Genomic DNA, 15,097 nt, shown 5'->3' with positions numbered 1-15,097 from the left:
AAGTATTCTGATGCATTCAAACTGATGCATGATCCCTGGTATGCGATAAATAGGACCATCACTGTAGTATGAGAAACATCCCCATAGTATGAGAAACATGCCCATATCATGATGCTTTCGCAACCATGCTTCACTGTCTTCACAGTGCACTGTGGCTTGAATTCAGTGCTTAGAGGTCGTCTGAAAAACTGTCTCTGGCCACTAGACCCAAAAAGAACAATCTTACTTTCATCAGTCTACAAAATGTTGCGCCATTTCTCTTTAGACCAGTCAATGTGCCCTTTGGCAAATTGTAACCTCTTCAGCACGTCTTTTTTTCAACAGTGGGACTTTGCAGGGGCTTCTTGCAGATAGCTTGGCTTCACATAGGCGTCTTCTAATTGTAACAGTACTCACAGGTAACTTTGGACCTTCTTTGATCTTTCTGGAGCTGATTGTTGGCTGAGTCCTTGCCATTTTGGCTATACTTCTATCCATTCGAATGGTAGTTTTTCGCTTTCTTCCACGTCCTTCTGGTTTTGGTTGCCATTTTAAAGCATTTGCGATCATTTTAGCTGAGCAGCCTATCATTTTTTGCACTTCTTTATATGTTTTCCCCTCTCCAATCAACTTTTTAATCAAGGTACGCTGTTCTTCTGAACAATGTCTGGAACGACCCATTTTCCTCAGAATTTCAGAGAGAAATGCACTGTAACCAGCATGTACAACATTTGCTGCCTTCCTTCCTTAAATAAGGGCAATAATTGCCACCTGTTTTTCAAAGAATGAATGACCTCACTAATAGAACTCCACACTGCTATTATTTTGAACATGCCCCTTTCAATTAGTGATTCAATTACACAGAATCAGCAGCATGCATGTCATGACTGTTGAGTCTGTTGGATTTCTATTACTCTACTACACCTGCTAGTAAATTATTTGCCATGTAGAAATATCATTTCTACCAAAAACAGTGATTGATCAGGTTAGTGATGTCTGACTGCTATTATTTTGAACACAACTATATATATATATATATATATATATATATATATATATATATATATATATATATATATATAAGTTGTAGTTGGAGGAGCATTAAATCTGTACCTTTTTTATTTTTCAATAATTTTGTTTATGCTTTTATTACTCCTCCCTCTTTTTTTCCTTGTTTAAGCATATCATTTTTTTCATAACTTAAAATTAAAACATAAATGAAAATAAAAGAAAAATATATATAAAAAGTGAATAAATCAAATATACAGCACAGCAGCTAGCACCAAGAGTTATGATACCAACCCTAAATAAACAGGTATAAAAAGTATAATTAGCGCTGCACGTTTTTAGCCAATTTTTTTTAAACTTGCCTAATTTTGTAGCTGAAAGATGACAAGAAGACAAACAAGCTAAATCTGAAACTTTTATTTATATTTGTTTTTCAGCAAACAGTACATTATAATGTGAAAAACACTCAAGAAAACTAAACACAATTGGAATTGTGGACTCCAAATACAGTACTTCAGTACACAGGGCAGATGACAGATATTATTAGTCGTGTAATTTTTCTTTATTATGCAGGAGGATTCCAAACAATAGATACCTGAAATGTAATGCAAAAGTTCCTTTTAATTGAGGATAATTGTGACATCCTATGGAGTATAGTATTAAATGCTTATAAACAGGTTTAAAAAAAAGGTGTGCTAAGAGAAACAGCATGTACAATAAAGAATACATAAACACAATTTAGGAGTGAATGTTAATGCAAATTTTAGGTTAATTGTATATGCAGCTCTTAAAAAGACGCTGTTACAAACTATACAAAAAGCAGGCAAAATCACAGAAAAACAGTTTTCTGTCCCATAAATAATTTTAATTGATCTTCAATGTGCTTTTGAACTTGCTAAGATACAGACACTCCAGAAAGTGTCCCTCCCTCGCATGTCATAGCCCTCTCCTCTTCTGTGTCTAATTACTTTAAAGAAAAACAAAACGTGGTGGGATTTTACTGGTACAATCAGCAGACAAACGTGTATTCATACATTTACATGTTTATTAAAATACAGCTTACAATTACATTATATAAAAACAATCCTTGGCTTATCAGCCCAAATCAACGGTATATTGTTCTATGACATGTCTCCTTCTGTAGCACTTTTTGGTCAAAATGTCCTTCCCTATGGTTGTCCAGGGCAGAGGTGATGCAAGTAATTGAGACTCTGTCTCCGGCTATTAAGGCACCTCACTGCATGCTGCTTTTGGCCCCATTTGGGAAGCATACACAGAGTTTGGATGATGTTATGCAGTAACTTTGAGGTATGAGAAATGTTAATTGATATGATGGATAAAGTAGTTATTGGGGGATTATTAAGCAGGGCTTTCATTGTTTTACAGGAGCCACTGATTCAGAAGACTTTTTGGATTGATATACATGATATATATGGTCATTTAAAGGAACGGATTTGTATTACACAATACTGAGGTCCAGTTTTGGACATTGCATGCACCTCTCTTGCCATATTGGGAGTATTAGGTAGGTGTCTAGGAACAGCTTGCTGGATTCCCTTGTAATTTTCAGGATGTGGTTATTCTCATATTGATTTTTACATATTGTTATATTCAGATTACATCTTGGAACATATCCATGGAATTTACTTTAGAATGATGAGTCCACATATAAATATACCTTCTACTTGTCCTTTGAGTGAGTGACCGGTTGTTGGTTATGTTTGGAATTCTTTATCCCCTTTTCTTCTCCCTGTTCGATTTCCCTTTTTATTGGGATTGTTTTCCTTTGCTCTTTGGAACAGGACTCCATTTGATTGGGGACAAAGGGTTGTGGATATAGACGCTCACTCGAGACCATTTTGCTCACTTGCTGTGTGAGTGCTGCTGCTCTGCATCACCGCGGATGTTGCCATGTAAGTTTGCAGAAAACAGTTTAAGGTTTTTGATGTTTTGTGATGTCACGATTATATGATTAATGGTTTGTGTATATATACAGTGGGGATCGAAAGTTTGGGCACCCCAGCTAAAAATTTGTATTAATGTGCATAAAGAAACCAAGGAAAGATGGAAAAATCTCCAAAAGGCATCAAATTACAGATTAGACATTCTTATAATATGTCAACAAAAGTTAGATTTTATTTCCATCATTTACACTTTCAAAATAACAGAAAACAAAAAAATGGCGTCTGCAAAAGTTTGGGCACCCTGCAGAGTTAATATCTTGTACTGCCCCCTTTGGCAAGTATCACAGCTTGTAAACACTTTTTGTAGCCAGCCAAGAGTCTTTCAATTCTTGTTTGAGGTATCTTTGCCCATTCTTCCTTACAAAAGTCTTCCAGTTCTTTGAGATTTCTGGGCTGTCTGTCACGCACTGCTCTTTTAAGGTCTATCCATAGATTTCCAATTATGTTGAGGACAGGAGATTGTGAAGGCCATGGCAAAACCTTCACTTTACGCCTCTTGATGTAATCCCCCGTGGATTTCGAGGTGTGTTTAGGATCATTATCCATTTGTAGAAGCCATCCTCTCTTTAACTTCAGCTTTTTCACAGATGGCATCAAGTTACCATCCAAAATTTGCTGAAATTTTATTGAATCCCTTTTTCCTTCTACTCATGAGATGTTCCCTGTGCCACTGGCTGCAACACAACCCCAAAGCATGATTGATCCAACCCCATGCTTAACAGTTGGACAGAGGTTCTTTTCATTAAATTCTGTGCCCCTTCTTCTCCAAACGTACCTTTGCTCATTCCGGCCAAAAAGTTCAATTTTAACCTCATCGGTCCACAGAACTTGTTTCCAAAATGCATCAGGCTTGTCTATATGTTCATTTGCAAAGTTCAAACGATGATTTTTGTGGTGAGGACGTAGAAGAGGTTTTCTTCTGATGACTCTTCCATGAAGACCATATTTGTACAAGTATCTCTTTATAGTGGAATAGTGTACCACAACTCCAGTGTCTTCCAGATCTTGCTTTAACTTCCACTGTTCCTGATGACTGCCATTTCTTAATTACATTCCGAACAGAGGATATTGACATCTGAAAACGCTTTGCTATCTTCTTATAGCCTTCTCCAGCTTTGTGAGCGTCAACTATTTTCAGTTTCAGTTTTCTAGACAACTGCTTAGAAGAACCCATGGTGCTGATTGTTGGGGCAAGGTCAGATGAGTCTGGGCATTTAAAACCTTTGAGATTGACATAACCTGGTCTTCCTAGACGATGATTGAGAACAATCCATGACACTGGCAGGTCTCAGCTTTGCAAAGGGGGCAGTGCATGCTTTAAATTCTGCAGGGGGCCCAAACTTTTGCAGACGCCATTTTTTTGTTTTCTGTTATTTTGAAAGTGTAAATGATGGAAATAAAATCTAACTTTTGTTGACATATTATAAGAATGTCTAATCTGTAATTTGATGCCTTTTGGAGATTTTTCCATCTTTCCTTGGCTTCTTTATGCACATTAATACAAATTTTTAGTAGGGGTGCCCTAACATTCGATCCCCACTGTATATATATATATATATATATATCTCTATATATATATATCTTCTAGCTAAGGCATTTGATCTCCTTGCCTCCAATTTTGGGGTCCTGAAGAAGCCAAACAAGCGAAACTCCGCTGGAGGATATTTGTCATAGAACAATATGATTTGGGCTGATAAGCCAAGTATTGTTTTCATATGTCATTTTAAGATGTATTTCAATAATCATGTAAACGTATGAATACAAGTTTGTCCGTTGATTGTAGCAGTAAAGTCCCATTATGTTTTGTTTTTCCTTAAATTGATTGTTGACTAGGGAAGAGGTACATATGCAGTCTATAACATAATATTGTGTCTAATTACTTGTCTAGCCAAGTTCCCCCATCCCTTCTGCCCTACATAACTCTTTATGCAGCTAGGGGAGGAAATCAGGGAATACTTTAGAGCAGGAGTTGGAAACCCATCAATTGGGTGCAGGTCACAGGTAGACTTTGCTGACCCTCCCCATCTGAAGTGCTCATCCCCCACCTGCTCTGCATACAAGAGACATTTCTGCCCTGCTGACCCTTTGTCCTGCTGACTTCTATAGTCTACCCAACAAACTAAACACAACTGTACACTACCCTACAAACTGGAGACTCCTGGACTATGCTCTACAAACTAATGACCCCTGTGTGTACTTCTCTACTTATTCAATACGCCTGTACTCGGCCCTAAAAATGACTGACCCTTGTACACTGCCCAACATCTCCTGACCTCTGTACACTGCCCCACATTCTACTGATCCATGAACACTACCCTACAAGCTACTAACCCCTTTATACTGCCCTACATACTAATGACCCCTAAACACTGCCCTACATCCTAATGATCCCTGAACACGGCCCTACACTGGCCAGAAGTCAACCCAGGCAAATTGGGCAAGAACTCAAAGCAGACAACCAGGCAAGAACAGAGGCCAGGAAGACCTGAAACTAGTCATGCAAGCAAGCCTGCAGTGTAAGTTGTTCTGCTTTCATGATGGACTCCACAATCAGACTTTGGGGGGTGACAAATTACTCTCTTAAAAAGAATGTGAATCAATGTAAGTGCCAATTTCTCACTGAAGCCAACATTGAAGGTAGGCCAAGTTTATCTTTGTTTACAGACGGTTTTATTTTGTAAAAGTAGACTGTAAAACAACAGTACAGTTTAAAGTGATACTTACAGCAAAAACAAGGCACTATTGAAAAGTACAATACAGAAAAGTATATTAATATAAGAAAGAGAGGGAAGAGAAAAGAGTGGATTGCAAGTACATGAAATTCCATAGACGATAGAGTAGGTTGAATGATACATCTGTCAACAGTATATGCCAGTCAACCTTCACTTGGAATGTTGTTAATCATGCAATAAAGGTCTATAATTCCTACATGATTCACATTTTTTATCAAATAAGTGCATCTTATCCAGTAAGGTATAATGAATACATTCCATGAGCATTACAGCAGCAACTCTGTGTAAAACAGAGGCTAAGGGTACAGTATTGAACTTCCAATGTAAGGCAAAAGCCCATAAAGTGGCAATACAAATAGTGTGTATCAATCTCATAATGGCATCAGAGACCCCCGGGATATGAGCCCCCAATAAACAGGTCTGTAAAGACATTTGTACCGGGCTACCCGCCAGTGAGGTAGCCACCGCAGATATCTTGCGCCAAATCAAAGATATGGTCGGGCAATCCCAAAATATATGAACCAAAGTACCTGTGAGGCCACAGTCCCGGAAACATAAAGGGGATGTTTGTGGGAACAATACATGTAGTCTTGATGGGGTATAATACCATCTGGTTAAAACTTTAAGGGCAGTCTCATGAACAGAAAGATCTAGAACACTTACATATGTTATCCACCATGGAATCCCAATCCTCATCTGAAAAAATTATACCACTATCCTCCTCCCATTTTTGTCTATATAAAGGGGGTGTAGGAGAAAGACAGATCAAAAAGTGGTGACAAAGATCAGAAATAAGACCCCTACCCCTAGGAGAGTCACGGCTGATACGTTCAAAAAATTAAATCGGAGAAGAGGGTATAAGGCCAAAATGTGAATTAAAAAAATGTCTAATCTGTCGGTAACGATGGTACTCAGGAAGATGAACATCAAAAAACATGCGCAGCATATCATAATATAAGATCCTCCTCTTTGAAAATCAGATAATCTAATAAAATATCGATCATACCACCAACAAAACGTTTGAGCGGAAGAAAAAGCTGCAACAAAAGTAGGATCACCAAAAAATTAAACACCTGGAGACCAGATTTAATTTGAATTTGTATTTGGACCAAAGTGTCAGTGAATGGGTCACTATGGAGTTATGACAAGTAAGCGATCGAGGGGAGATTTTGGACCACAAAATACCCGGTAAGTAGAATGGGCGTATAGACTGAGATTCAAACTTGATCCACTGGATCTGAGAGTTAACGGTTGCCCATTGTGATAGTTGCGCAAAACAAGCTGAGAGATAATATAGCCAAAGATTGGAAAGACCGAGACCTCCAGTCCGTTGTGAGCGGTACAAAACAGATGAAGTAAAACGTAGGTGTTTATTACCCCAGATAAAGTTATTAATAGTCCGCTGAAAGTGATTAAAAACGTTTTCGAGACCAGAACTGGAAGTGCTCTAAAGAGATAAAGTAGTTTAGGCAAAATATTCATTTTAATTGCAGTGACTCTACCCAGAAAGGAAATAGGATAACCATGCCAAATCTTCAATAGAGTAGAGAGACGTGATACACATGGTGGATAATTAGCAGCAAACATATCCGAGTATCTAGGAGTGAGATTAATACCCAAATAGGAAATCCGATCTGTGACCCAACGAAATGGAAAAGAGCTACGGAGAGATGCACTTAGGGAATCAGGAACATTAACAGGCATAATCACTGATTTGGTAAAATTAACAGTAAGACCTGACGCTATAGCAAAATCGTTCAATACGGCACATAAATTAGGTAATGAAGTTAACGGATTGGTAAGGAAAAGCATAACATCATCAGCATACATGCATATTTTAAAAGGTGAAACTAATAATGGGTAGCCAGAAATATCCGAATGTGATCTGATTGCTATTGCCAAAGGTTCCAACACCAGCGCAAATAAAAGGGGTGAGAGAGGACAGCCCTGACTGGTACCTCTACCCAATGTAAAAAAATCTGAATTACAGCCAGGAAGCCTTATTCTCGTTTTAGGAGAGTCGTATAGGGTGTGTATACCAGCCAAAAACACATTACTGAAGCCCATTTTCGGCAGCAAGGAAAACAAATAAGGCCAAAGAAAACTGTCAAAGGCCTTGTTTATGTCCAGACTCATCAACAGAACCTCTTTAGAATGTAAATTGGCATCTTGAATAACATTTAGTGTGAGGCGAATGTTATCGGGTTTTATTCCAGACAGATTTATTACTGATTGGTCCGGAGAGACCAAAGAAGAGATAATAGGGGCCAACCTGTCTGCCAAAATACAGCTAAATATTTTCAAATCGTTATTCATTACTGAGATTGGTCTATAGTTTTGTGGTAAATGGTGGTCTCTGTGGCTTGGGTAGTAAAGACATATTAGCCAATAGCATCTCCTCAGGCAACTTACCCCCCTGCAAAACATCATTAAATAAGGTTATCAAATAGGGAGCCAAAGTAGAGGCAAAATGTTTATAATATCTAGCGGTGAATCCGTCAGGACCCGGTGCAGTAGAACCTTTTAGCGCGCTAATCGCACAAGTTATTTCCTCCAAAGTACAGGGGGCATTAAGAGAAGCTATCTGAGAGGGTGTGAGAGCAGGGAGGGGTATAGAATCCAACCATGAGTTGGATGGTGGAACAGAATTCGACTGTGGGGGAGCTAATAGATTAGAATAAAAATTTTCAAAAATACCCAATACTTCTTGAGGTAGAGATGAAATGGCACCCGAGTTAGTACGTAACTTATAAATATGTGGAGGGTGCAGAGAGTGATTCAATTTCCTTGCAAACAGAGTGGATGCTGAGTTGCTATGCAACAAGAACGAGGCCTTCGACCAGCGGAGAGCTTTTTCAGTCTTTTGAGAAAGCAGAATATTCAATTCTAAGCGTTTTTGAGATAACGGTTTATTAAGAAGAGATGGATTAGCAATATGACTTCTATAATGTGCTTCTAATTCTCGGGTAATTTGTAGAATTTTCTGTCATCGTTTTCTATTTCTGGATGAAGCCATAGAGATAAGGCGGCCACGTAGGACCGCCTTATGAGCAACCCATAGTGTGGCAGGAGATATATCAGGAGTAGAGTTAGACTGAAAATGCTCCTGAATGGATGTAACCACCTCTTGGCGAGAATTAATATCAGTAAGCATAGAATCATTAAGTCTCCAAGAGTAGGGGGTAGGTGCCAATCCTATAAACGTGATAGATAAGGCTATAATGTTGTGATCCGATCAGGGGCTCAAGTGAGGCATAAGAGTCATGTGGGTGAGAATAAAATGAATAATCCCTGGCTCCCGCATTATGCGCTCTCCAGGTGTCCACCAACTGGAGGGCATCTAGTTTTTTAGTAAGGGATTTTTGGAAAGTTTGGGAAGATTGTGAGGAGGAGCTTCGGTCCAAAAGAGGGTTTGCTACCAGGTTAAAATCACCACCCACCAATAGACGGGGGGACAAAAACCTATCAAGAATACCAAAAAATTTAGAAAAAAAGGAAGCTTGTGCCAAATTCGGTGCATAGATATTAGCAATCGTAAGTTCACGACCCGAAAGGGTGCCTTTAAGAATGATAAACCTACTGTCCGGATCACGATATACATGTTGAACCTCAAAGGGGAATGAATTATGTAGAAAAATGGCTACTCCTCTACTTTTATTAGAGGAATGCAAGGTATAATACACCTGCATATAGGATTTATGAAAATATGTCTGATGTTTTGCACCTGCAAAATGTGTTTCCTGTAGTAAAATAATTTTAGCCCCTAGTCGCTTATATTGAAGAAAGGCTGTTTTGCACTTATTTGGTGAATTGAAACCCTGGACATTATGCAAAATACATTGAATTACCATAGTATACAAAAATTATAGCCATCAGCATAAATATACACATTGAAAAGACATCTCCTAGAATTATTTGGCTAGACATAAAAACCTGTAAATCCACATCAGACATAGTTATAGTCAGTAGTACCAATCTAGGGGACATTTAGACCCCAATATGGGTGTCGTGACATCCACAAACCGGTACAAAACCAATATCACGTACTAAAGCTTTGAAAAGAGAAAAGAAAAAAAGAAATAGGTGAAGCTTTAATAGCTCCTACAAATAAGATAGCTAAGAAACATGGATCAGGTGGGCAATTTGCCATACCTGAAAAATCAGAAAATTCAAACATCAAAAGGGCCAAATTGGCCTAAACCCTGTTTCCGTAAAACATGGAAAATGAAGCCGTCACCCCACAATCGGGAGGTGACACCTCCGGTCATGTCAGGCGGCAGGGTGGGGTAACGTGTTCAAGAGTTTTGAAACCATGAACTAATGGGCGGTATTGGGAAAGTCCAAAGACCCTTGTTAGACTTTAACACATCCAGATATCTATGAGAAAGCAAACATAATTTTCAGAAACATAGAAATATCTTAGCAGTGACCACAAAAATTCACATCCTAAGGATGTATGAGATACAAATTAGCAAAATCCCTGTATCCAAGTTCCTGTCACAGTCATAATAAACTGTGGATCAGGTGGATTAAATGCCTTCTGTGAAAAAATAGAAAAATATATTATCAAAGGGCCAAACGGGCCCAAACTCTGCCACCTTGAAACACGGGAAATGGAGATGTCACCCCGCGACATCTCCAACCATGCTAGATGGCAGGGCGGGGTCACCGTCAGAGATTTCGATGAACATATGGGCGGCAAAAAGAGGATCCGAAGACCCATTCTGGATTTTCGCACGTCCAAATAACTAAATGTTAGATCGAAAATAATGATATATGAACATGTAACAATTTTCATCAAAATAATGGGTAATATGCAAGTGGGCAAGGTCTTTTCAACCCGGTTCTTGTCGGACTCTCCTATCTCTTCGTGGAGATGGAGTATGCCAAATGGGAGAGACTCGAGGGGTGGAAGGTGGACGTTGAGGTGATGGAGCATCCGCCAGGCCCAATTTGGCCAAGATCTCTCTACCTTCGGGAAGGGATGTGGCTATGTATGTGCTCCCATTATGTGGAACTATCAGCTTAAAAGGAAAGCCCCATTTATAGCGGATATGAGCTGAGAAAAGGGCAGTTGTAATTTCCTTAATTTTTCTACGTTTTTCCAACGTAGCTGGAGAAACATCTGAAAAGATTTGTAAAACCGAACCTACAAAGGTGATCATTGGGGTATTGCGAGCAGCTCTAAGTATGTCTTTTTTGGTCAGGAAATCCTTCATACATATAATAATGTCCCTAGGCGGTTTATCGTTAGGAGTAGAGATGAGCGAAGTATTCAAAAATTCGATTCGACTGATTCGGCGAATTCGTGGAAAAATTTCGATTCGAATCGAATATATTCGCTGCGAATTTAACTTATAAAAGGGTGTTTCTAGGCTTCAGAGAGCCTTTATATTAGTGCAGAACACTGTACCTTTAATTTAAATGCCCTTGGAGTCTGCTGGGGAAGAGAAATAATACTGACAGTCAGTATGACATGCAGATGAGTGCCGTCGATCTTAGAATCACCGCACACTTCACTCATTTGGGCAGTCACGGGGCCAAAACCAGAGTGTGGAGCCACAGTGTGGCGGTGGAGGCAGCAGCAATGGGAGGCCATACAGCACCCTATGACAAAAATGGAAACCACCAGCAGTGTGAGGAGACCTGAAAGTGGCACATGGCAGAGTGTGGCGATGGAGACAGCAGCAATGGGAGGCCGTACAGGGACCCATGACACACTATGGACCTGGCAGCAGCATGAGGAGGCGGTACAGGGGCCCATGACAGATTACGGGCCTGGCAGCAGCATGAGGAGTCGGTACGGGGGCCCATGGCAGATTAGGGGCCTGGCAGCAGCTATGGGATGCCCGTAATCTGCCAGCACCCTATGACAAAAAATGGAACACACCAGCAGTGTGAGGAGACCTGAAAGTGGCACATGGCAGAGTGTGGCGATGGAGACAGCAGCAATGGGAGGCCGTACAGGGACCCATGAGAGACTCTGGACTTGGCAGCAGCATGAGGAGGCGGTATAGGGGCCCATGGCAGATTAGGGGCCTGGCAGCAGCTATGGGAGGCCCGTAATCTGCCAGCACCCTATGACAAAAAATGGAACACACCAGCAGTGTGAGGAGACCTGAAAGTGGCACATGTTTGGGGCATGATTCATGGCGGATTTAGTCAGTTGTGTCAGGAACTGGTGGTTTGAAATCCAGACTAATCCACGCCTGATTCATTTTCACAAACGTGAGTCTCTCCACACTTTGGGTGGACAGTCGTGTCCTCCGCGGAGTTGCAATACCTCCTGCCGCACTAAACACGCGCTCCGATGCCACGCTACTGGCCGGGCATGACAGCCTTTCAAGGGCAAATTCAGCTAGTTGGGGCCAAAAGTCAAGTTTCGTTGCCCAGTAGTCAAGGGGATTGTCTACCTCGGTTGGCAGGGTGCTGTCCAAGTAGGCCCAAGCCTGTTGTTTGAGGTCCTGCTCCAGGTCCACCTGATGCTGCTGCTGCTGCGGCTGGTTAGTAGTTTCCTCACTGCGCTGGTGAAGAAAGCTACTCATCATCGACTGCAGACTGAGGCAGCTGCTGCTGGTGGAGCTGCCACTGCTCCTACCACCCCACCCCTCCCCTGCTGCCATGGCAGCGGAACGCGAGCGCACAGGGCCCACAGTGTCTGAGGATGGACGTTGGCGCAGACAGGCAGAGACCAGCTGACTACATAGGTGGTTTTTATAGTACGTTATTTTGGCCTCCCTCTCAGCAGGTGTCAAAAAAGCCACCATTTTTGAACGGTAGCGAGGGTCCAACAAGGTGGACAGCCAAAAGTCATCCCTCTGTCTGATGGTTATTATTCGGCTGTCGGTACGCAAGCAAGCGAGCATGCTATGGGCCATTTGTGCCAAGGAATGCAAGGGACTCCCTGCCTCCATCTCCACAGCATACTGCCACGGTGCGTCTGGGTCCTCTGTCTCCTCTTCCTCCTCCTCTACCAGATGCTCCTGCTCCTCCACTCCTGTCCGCTGAGTGGAAAAACCACCCATTTCACTCAATAATTCCTGAGCACCAATGTCCTCCTCTACCTCCTCCTCTTCTTCCTGTCCTGCCCCCACAGGGGTCATGTGGCGTTGAGATCTGTGCGCCACGTCTACCGCACCCTATGACAAAAAATTGAACACACCAGCAGTGTGAGGAGACCTGAAAGTGGCACATGGCATGAGACACTGTGGACCTGGCAGCAGCATGAGGAGGCGGTACAGGGGCCCATGGCAGATTAGGGGCCTGGCAGCAGCTATGGGAGGCCCGTAATCTGCCAGCACCCTATGTCAAAAAATTGAACACACCAGCAGTGTGTGAGGAGACCTGAAAGTGGCACATGGCAGAGTGTGGCGATGGAGACAGCAGCAATGGGAGGCCGTACAGGGACCCATGAGAGACTCTGGACTTGGCAGCAGCATGAGGAGGCGGTATAGGGGCCCATGGCAGATTAGGGGCCTGGCAGCAGCTATGGGAGGCCCGTAATCTGCCAGCACCCTATGTCAAAAAATTGAACACACCAGCAGTGTGTGAGGAGACCTGAAAGTGGCACATGGCAGAGTGTGGCGATGGAGACAGCAGCAATGGGAGGCCGTACAGGGACCCATGACAGACTCTGGACTTGGCAGCATGAGGAGGCGGTATAGGGGCCCATGGCAGATTAGGGGCCTGGCAGCAGCTATAGGAGGCCCGTAATCTGCCAGCACCCTATGACAAAAAATGGAACACACCAGCAGTGTGAGGAGACCTGAAAGTGGCACATGGCATGAGACACTGTGGACCTGGCAGCAGCATGAGGAGGCGGTATAGGGGCCCATGGCAGATTAGGGGCCTGGCAGCAGCTATGGGAGGCCCGTAATCTGCCAGCACCCTATGTCAAAAAATTGAACACACCAGCAGTGTGTGAGGAGACCTGAAAGTGGCACATGGCAGAGTGTGGCGATGGAGACAGCAGCAATGGGAGGCCGTACAGGGACCCATGACAGACTCTGGACTTGGCAGCAGCATGAAGAGGCGGTATAGGGGCCCATGGCAGATTAGGGGCCTGGCAGCAGCTATAGGAGGCCCGTAATCTGCCAGCACCCTATGACAAAAAATGGAACACACCAGCAGTGTGAGGAGACCTGAAAGTGGCACATGGCAGAGTGTGGCGATGGAGACAGCAGCAATGGGAGGCCGTACAGGGACCCATGAGAGACTCTGGACTTGGCAGCAGCATGAGGAGGCGGTATAGGGGCCCATGGCAGATTAGGGGCCTGGCAGCAGCTATGGGAGGCCCGTAATCTGCCAGCACCCTATGTCAAAAAATTCAACACACCAGCAGTGTGTGAGGAGACCTGAAAGTGGCACATGGCAGAGTGTGGCGATGGAGACAGCAGCAATGGGAGGCCGTACAGGGACCCATGACAGACTCTGGACTTGGCAGCAGCATGAGGAGGCGGTATAGGGGCCCATGGCAGATTAGGGGCCTGGCAGCAGCTATAGGAGGCCCGTAATCTGCCAGCACCCTATGACAAAAAATGGAACACACCAGCAGTGTGAGGAGACCTGAAAGTGGCACATGGCATGAGACACTGTGGACCTGGCAGCAGCATGAGGAGGCGGTATAGGGGCCCATGGCAGATTAGGGGCCTGGCAGCAGCTATGGGAGGCCCGTAATCTGCCAGCACCCTATGTCAAAAAATTGAACACACCAGCAGTGTGTGAGGAGACCTGAAAGTGGCACATGGCAGAGTGTGGCGATGGAGACAGCAGCAATGGGAGGCCGTACAGGGACCCATGACAGACTCTGGACTTGGCAGCAGCATGAAGAGGCGGTATAGGGGCCCATGGCAGATTAGGGGCCTGGCAGCAGCTATAGGAGGCCCGTAATCTGCCAGCACCCTATGACAAAAAATGGAACACACCAGCAGTGTGAGGAGACCTGAAAGTGGCACATGGCAGAGTGTGGCGATGGAGACAGCAGCAATGGGAGGCCGTACAGGGACCCATGAGAGACTCTGGACTTGGCAGCAGCATGAGGAGGCGGTATAGGGGCCCATGGCAGATTAGGGGCCTGGCAGCAGCTATGGGAGGCCCGTAATCTGCCAGCACCCTATGTCAAAAAATTCAACACACCAGCAGTGTGAGGAGACCTGAAAGTGGCACATGGCATGAGACACTGTGGACCTGGCAGCAGCATGAGGAGGCGGTACAGGGGCCCATGGCAGATTAGGGGCCTGGCAGCAGCTATAGGAGGCCCGTAATCTGCCAGCACCCTATGACAAAAAATGGAACACACCAGCAGTGTGAGGAGACCTGAAAGTGGCACATGGCATGAGACACTGTGGACCTGGCAGCAGCATGAGGAGGCGGTACAGGGGCCCATGGCAGATTAGGGGCCTGGCAGCAGCTATG

At 43.5% G+C, this 15,097-nt stretch overlaps 1 protein-coding gene across 1 annotated transcript in view; it reads right to left on the bottom strand.

Moving 5' to 3' along the window:
• Nucleotides 1-1,389: 1,389 nt before the first annotated feature.
• Nucleotides 1,390-15,097, bottom strand: part of LOC149447677 (methionine synthase-like) — a 233,712-nt gene continuing 220,004 nt past the window's right edge. Inside the window, exon 8 of the mRNA XM_089652223.1 lies at nucleotides 1,390-1,582. The gene's annotated coding sequence lies outside the window, so the exon portion shown is untranslated. The remainder of the gene's footprint in view (nucleotides 1,583-15,097) is intronic.

Source organism: Staurois parvus, unplaced genomic scaffold, assembly GCF_062004578.1.
Source record: "Staurois parvus isolate SC_StPar_1 unplaced genomic scaffold, SC_StPar_1.0 ptg000674l, whole genome shotgun sequence".
NCBI classification, from domain to species: Eukaryota; Metazoa; Chordata; class Amphibia; order Anura; family Ranidae; genus Staurois; species Staurois parvus.
The sequence above is the reverse complement of the archived record's forward strand: the minus strand, read 5'-3'. Positions and strand labels throughout refer to the sequence as shown.